The sequence below is a fragment of the Hyposmocoma kahamanoa genome, unplaced genomic scaffold (genome assembly GCF_003589595.1).
Source record: "Hyposmocoma kahamanoa isolate Upper Pololo Valley unplaced genomic scaffold, ASM358959v1 64, whole genome shotgun sequence".
Lineage (NCBI taxonomy): Eukaryota > Metazoa > Arthropoda > Insecta > Lepidoptera > Cosmopterigidae > Hyposmocoma > Hyposmocoma kahamanoa.
Genome location: NW_020653852.1, coordinates 15944835 through 15952465, shown reverse-complemented (window position 1 = coordinate 15952465; position 7631 = coordinate 15944835).

The following is a 7631-nucleotide window of genomic DNA, read 5'->3' as shown; positions in this document are numbered from 1 at the left end:
TATTACAAAGATCGAACACAAAGAAAATTCCTTCAACCTGACAGGACCTAAAAAATAAAAACCAAAAATAAATTCAAAACCGATCGCCGATGTTTTCCTGTCAGTTTTTTTTTTGCGAAATTACTACACTAGTTTGTAATAATTGTTAATACAAAGATCAAACACAAAGAAAATTTCGATCCGGCTGAATTCGAACCAGCAGCGCTTCAGTATACCATGCCGATGGCATAGGTTCGAATTCAGCGGGATCGAACGAAATTTCCCTAGTGTTCAATCTTTGTATTCATTATTGTTTAAAAAAGCGTGGAAAATTGATTGGATTACTACGGAGATTGATTTGACCAATATTTTACCAATATATTGATCACACCGCAGGCAGGCGCCCGTCGAAAAACCATCAATCGCCGCGTGCCCTTGACGTTTTTACTAATTCTACTTATTCTACAAAATGAAGACGACGTTTAGGTATTTAATAGACTAGTTACACCGAAAATTAACTTATTAATTCCAGATTGGTTACTTAATATTAAGAATTTGCATAAATTAATCGATTCACCGCTCTTTACACTTGCACATACCGAACCCGTTAAGTTTTTTTCTAAAATTTTGCGTAAGTTTGGTAGAAAAATTGTTCAACAATGTTGTTCAGATTCAGATCAGATGAACAATAACATTTGTCTAGGTGTCATAAAACGTTTAGATAACAAACGGTCAGTCTGTGAAACTAAGAAACTTCTAAACAAGCAAAATTAGACACATTTTATAACAGAAGAGATAGATACATAGACAGATCCTGACACAACTACACTCATCAATCACACTAATATAATATCATCAATAACTACCAAAACAATAAGAGACACTGATAAACTTGTAGATTTTAATAAACTCTTCAAATCTCAAAATGAGACTGCATTTAAGCACCAAGCCACAGGTTTAAGCGATAGATTTTGAAAATAGACTACATAAAACAAATGTAAACTACGTATATTAAGTACTTCTTAAGTAAGTTAAGTAATTCTTAAGATATATAATAACCATCATAAATATATATCATATTAAACATGACAATGACTAAATAAATAGATATGTAATTAATTAAAATATAAAAAATAATAGGGAATGAAACTATTTTTCGGATATAGATCGCGTATCATTTATTATTATTTAAAAAAAAAGAACAAAAGTTTCGGTCACTTTACAAGGGGTCTACAGCCGTTCTCCGTCCGAATAAGTAATAATCAACCAAATATACAAAATGGCCTTAATATGATCGCGGCGCCAATGCGCGCTTTCATAATGGAGTTCGATCCTTATTCGGAAAACTTACAATGTTTCCTGTGATATGTTGCAATAACGATCATAATGTAACCTTTCTACTATTGTCTTTTTAATGTTTTTAAAACAATAATTCATTATCGTATTTTAATACAGTGGAAAATTCCTACTGGCAGCTGTCAGAAATTTCGTTTCTAAGTTACTACTTATTCAGTAGGTGTAATCCATAGATTTAGTCACAGACCACATGATTTAGTATATATACGTGTCATCAATAACATGAATCATATATAGGGAATCTACAAAAGATATAGGTAAGCTCACAGAATGAAGTCTGTCTGCCAGACGCCTTAGGCTACCAACTAATATCTCGTTTTTTGTAGTTAGTGCGTTACACAATTGACCAAATTTATTATGCTACGGTTACAAAAAATCTCTTCCTTCCGTTCCGCGGCAATCAACGCCGGGGTGAATTTCACTTACTGAATTTCAATGGCACTTTTTGAGTGATTTTTGTAAAACCCTTTTTTCTTTTGGTTTTTAGGTCTTAAACGTACAAATAAGTTCAAGCAATTTCAATAATTATAAAATCACAGAAATATTTAAGCTAAATACAACAAAAAACGATATTTTAGGTCACACGAATGAGATTGCAGAAACACGAATGATTTTCTCATAAACATAAATGAGAAAGAAGGCACAGTAATGAGAAGTTATTATTACAACACACATTTTATCGTTCACAAAACAAAAATGTTCTTTTGTGAACGATAAAATGTGTTGTAACAACATTTAACGTGTAACAAATATTTTAATATAACTTCCTGTATCAAAATCCTTCTCATCCGCGTAAGACCATCTATGTATGTATCTATATGTAATTAATAATAAATAAATCTAAATAAGTATTTTGTTATTGTCATATAAACTTTATTGCACAACAATATATCATCATCACCACCATCAACATCATCATCATGATCACCATTATCATCAGCATCATTACCATTCACATCATCATCACAATCATCGTCATCATCACTACAATATCATCGTCATCATCACCACCATCATCATCGTCACCACCGTCATCATCACCACTATCACCATCTAATTGTTATGTTTCAAATAAATGTTTGGGTTAAAGTAACTATTTGACTTAAAAGTAGAGAAGAATGAGAGCGACAATAATGATATTTGGGTACATTTTGAATTGTCAAGGGTGTAAAATGTGCTGGACCGTTATGAAAGTGCATAGGTTTTAAAGTTCCTTTTGTCTAATTGATGCACAATAAAGTTTATAAAACTGCTACTTAACACTTATTTAGATAGATTGCTTTACATGAATGAGAACGATTTAGTCACTAGCGGTGAAATTGGTATTTAAGTCGATTTTTTGCTATGATAGAGATGCACAGGTTACTTCACTATGTACACTCCAATCCGACAGTCGACGATCCCCTTCTCACGTGTGCGAAGGGTGAAGGTGATACGGTATGAACTTTTGTTATTAAGAGGCTTTTAGTTGAATTGACACTAATGATAAGAAAAATTGAAACACATTTTGTATTCCCAAGAAAACATGTTTCTTCATAATAAATTGGAAAGTTACGCTATGTATTCGACGTGTAAGTTATTAGAGTTTATCCTCGATGGGAAATATTGTAATTTCCACGAATGTTTAATTTTTTTCTTCTTTTCTTAAAATTAGGGCCACGTGGAACCGGCTCCCATGTATGAGAAATTGCTCACTTTTTTAATTTTTATTTATTACTGTGACGTAGTAAAGTATTCTTTTTATATGTAACACAGACTAAGTAAGCAAGCAATCATATTAAGTAAATAAGGGTTAGCATTTATGTAATAACATAAAAGTTATTGAAAGGGACACATTTTTGGAGGTTATCTGAAAACAACCCGCCGACGCTAGCCCATTTTTTTTTTAATATAAGTGCGCATGTGACCTCCATCTCACGTGATGGAAAGTGACCATGAGGTCAACGGTGGAGCATGCACACCTAAATAATGCCTATTCACTCTCGCCTTGAAAAGGCCCAAGTTATAACGTTCAGGGAACAAGTCTGCAGGCAGAGAATTCCACTCCATAGCCGTTCGCCATATAAATGTAGAAGCGTACGCTTCTTGCGATTTTTTGGAATATCCACAACATAGGGGTGGAATTCAAGCCTACGCCTAATCCCCCGGTGATGGAAAGGGGAAGGCGGAATTAAATCGTGTAATTCCATCGCACGCTCTCCGTGATATATCCTGTAAAATACCGATAAGCAGGCAAGTTTACGGCGGTGTTCAAGGCTTTGCAGCTTCGCCTCCACTAATTCCGAGTCACCTATAAGCATCTTGCCACGATTGTCAATTGAATCCAAAGTGGCCAGTTGATGTAGCAGAGCCATCCCAAAGGTGGCAGTAGTACTCCATGCACGACCGGACTTGTGCTTGGTACAGCCGAAGCACCTGTCCCGGTTTTTGGGCCATTAATTCAATGTATCTGCCGAAGTTCAAATTGGACGACAAGTCCATTCTAAGTAGCTGGAGACAGTCGGCTATCGGTATGAATATATCACGAAAATCGGAGTCAGCTCAAAGGGACTCCGTTTTGTGGATAATAGACACGCCTGCGTTTTGGCAGCGTTAAATTTAACAAGATTGGCATCGCCCCAATCGGAGACTGTCTGGAGTGTCAAATCCAAACGACTAACCATGGACTCTCGACAAGACTGGATTTCCTCTCCACTGACCCTTGCATTGGTCAAGTACCTATCTACAACTGTGTGGTCATCAGCATACGCAAAGGTACCTGGAGTTAACATATTATCATTGATATGCAGCAAAAAGAGAGTTGCAGACAGTACAGTACCCTGAGGAACTCCGGCATTTATCGCCACATGTTCGGAAGAGTAGCCTTCTAAGATAATTGCAAAGGTCAGTGGGCAGCCCATAAGAGGGAAGCTCCGTATGTGACAGGCATACACAAGGAGATCTCCAGTAGATCGCCCTCGTCGGAATCCGTACTGGCGCTCACTGAGGAGGTTGTTGTCTTCAAGGTACGACAGGAGACGGTTGTTGAGTACACGTTCCATAGTCTTGCAGAGTATGGAAGTGACTGAGATAGGTCTATAGTTGACAGGGTCAGCTCTGCCTCCCTTTTTCGGCACAGGTTGCACGTTTGTAAGCTTCCACGACATGGGAACTACACCAGTCCCAAGTGAGAGGCGGTACATGCGTGAACAACAGGAGACAATTCAGGCGCACAGTAACGCAGGACTTTTGCTGAAATTCCATCTGGCCCGCTAGCTTTACTCACGTCTAGATTTCGCAGAGTTCTAAGTACGTCTTTTTGACGTATGCGAACTGGCGGCATAATGCAGCCAGCCTGAGGTAAAGTAGGTGGTAGGTAGGTATGCGAACTCTCTGCAAAGAGTGAGGCAAAAAGATTCGCCTTCTCTTCCGCAGCATGAGCCAGCGAGCCATCCGGCCTCAGCAGAAGTGGCAAAGATGGGCGACAAAAGTTAGATTCGACCGCTGCCAGGGACCAAAAGGATTTGCTGCCTGCTGGATAAGAGGCAAGCTTGGTCGAACTTGGCCCTACGTAACACACTTTTGCATTTCTTGGCGGCCTTATTAAAAGTTTTCTTCAAATTTTGAGTACTCGGAGCTTTGCGTAGTCGAGCATCTGCCCAAGCTTGGTACGCGAACTGTTTTTGTGCTTCAGCACAACTACAGTCAGCGCTAAATCATGGACGAGCTTGGCATCCACTGGGTACATCAGAGTATGGTATGTAATACTCCATACCCCAAGGCAACGCAACCATGCTGCCCCCGTGTGCAATCAACTCCCTGGCGCCCTCTATTAGGCACGAGATCGAAATTAAATACTTACGAGTAATATATTTTCCCCAGTGATCAAAAATTCGGGTGCAAATGGTGCATTTATAAATGACGCTGGGGAGTAATTCTGCCCTCCATATTATAAACACAGTAACCGCCATTTTTAGCGAAATTCAGTTATCTGGAATCAGCGAAAAAACCCTCCCTTTTGCCGCTGTTAGGCTCAATTCATATTGCGACGGAATGGAATGGAAGCGAATTTTTGTAACGGTATTATACATTGCATTATGAATTTTACGGTTAGTTGAGTAACGTACAAACTAGATACGATCCAAAATTTTCCGCGGAATGCCATAGAGTTCATTATACAATGTATAATATCGTTACAAAAATTCGCTCCATTCCGTTCCGCCACAATATATATTGAGCCTTAATTAAAAAGGACGCATTTGACATTAAAAAAAATTATGTATGTTGCCGTAATCAGGAAAAAAGGCCGATCTGTCACTATTTTTATTTTTTTTAAGTGACTAAGGTATGAAGTTACCGCATTAATATCATTAATATTTTTTTTTATAATATCAAGTGATCCTTCACTACCAGAACACAGTAATGCGGACATTACTGCTTGGCGGCAGAAACAGGTAAGGTGGCAGTACTACCCTGGACGAACTCTTTCACAAGGAACTGTACTGCTACTTTTTTCTCGGTTTTGAGTTTTTGTCACATGCCACTTTCAACTAACGGCGGCAGTGTTAGCGGGTTTTATGTTTTACTTAATTTCAGTTTGTTATTCCAAGAAAAAACCTTTTTCGTTTTTTCGGTGTAATAGTGCCTAGTAGAGCTCCATACTGCCACCTTACCCTTTTCTGCCGTAATATGAGGATTTCGATCTTTCGGTTTTGAAGGGTATAGTAAGGATGCTGGTGAAATTATAGGGACATAGGACTTTTCAACTTATGTATGTCTCAAGGTGAATGGCGCAGTGGTAGTGCCCTTACGATCTTTGTGATTTAAAGCTCTGAGTGGCACTGCAACTGCTATGGCCAGGCGCGTCGCTTACCACCAGGTGCACGACTTGTTCATCCCCTCACTTGGTATCATAAAAAAAAAGACTTCGTAGCCTTAGAATAATAACGCATAGAAACCTAGTCCGCACACGCTAAGTGAGGCAAATTGAAGCGCGCCCAAAGGGCCTACACGAGCGGGCGGGCCTTCAGTGCTCAAGGTCAACTTGCACCGCGAACAGATCAAGAATTTTAGCTAAAAATGACGAAAAGTGCGGTAAATGTAAAAATACGTCAGACAAACATAAAATAGATACTAACATCACATTCCACAAGGAAGTAACGCGTTTCAACTTGTATTTTTATATAAATATTCACTAAAACCGAAAATTAACCTACTACTAAAACTAGCCTACATGAATTTTATTTTTGCCTCACTTGTGACGGTTCGTTTGATATGAAACTATCATTCTATGCGTTACTATTCTAAGTTCGTAGTGATGTATTTATATTGAAGAGAAAAATAATTTATTTGCAATAGAAACAACAATCATAATCATAACGATCGCTTCCCCAGTGCAGAATTTAGCATTGCGTTTGCATCTGATTTTGACAATCATAATAATCGTTTGAAGAGCCGAGGTCGACCCCAGGTTTCAGTTAATAAAATCAAACCCATATTTTCAATGCCATGGACTCGTTCTTATACAAAAATATTCTAAAAGTTTTGTGCCTTTACGCTTTCTTTTACATTTCTTCTAATTAGATTTTTACCATAATATTTAATAAAAAATAAAACAAATTTACAATTCAACATTTTATTTGTCAATGCGTGACAAAAATATCGCTATTATGGATAAATGTTTATTTACATACATACTTTACATTTTTGGATCGCGAAACCCCACAACTTAAGTTACTTCAGTTATGTGACAACAGCCTATTATTGCGCAAATCGCAGCTCGGTTCAAACGAAACCATCAAAAGCGAGTTGTGGGTCTAATTTCGTAACGTATTTTTCAATACAATATACATAATAATATTATATGGAAGCGAATTTTGGTAACCATAGCATAATGAACTTTATGATAATCGTGTAACGTACACAATTGACAAATCGTACAAACCAGATACGGGCAAAAGACAGGTGCATCTTGCGCAGAATTTCGGCGCAGTCTGGAAAACTACCGCGCTACCGTATAGTTTGCACATGACATAAAGCACATTGTGATATGTACAATTTCAGCAAAAAAAATCAATCTTACCTTCCGCAGCAACGTAAATTGAGCCTTATAAAGCCTACTTTACGATTTCTTGCATTACGGAGCAGGGAAGTGGCGGAGTCAATAAATACTATATAAATGTACTGCAGAACAAACCATGTTTTTCATTGCAAGATGAAAGTATATGAATTGCTGAAAAGGCTGTTCACACAATTTTGATACTGTACTGTAGGTACAGTGAAATTTGATAGTCTTGAAATTTAATCGCTTTTGTCAC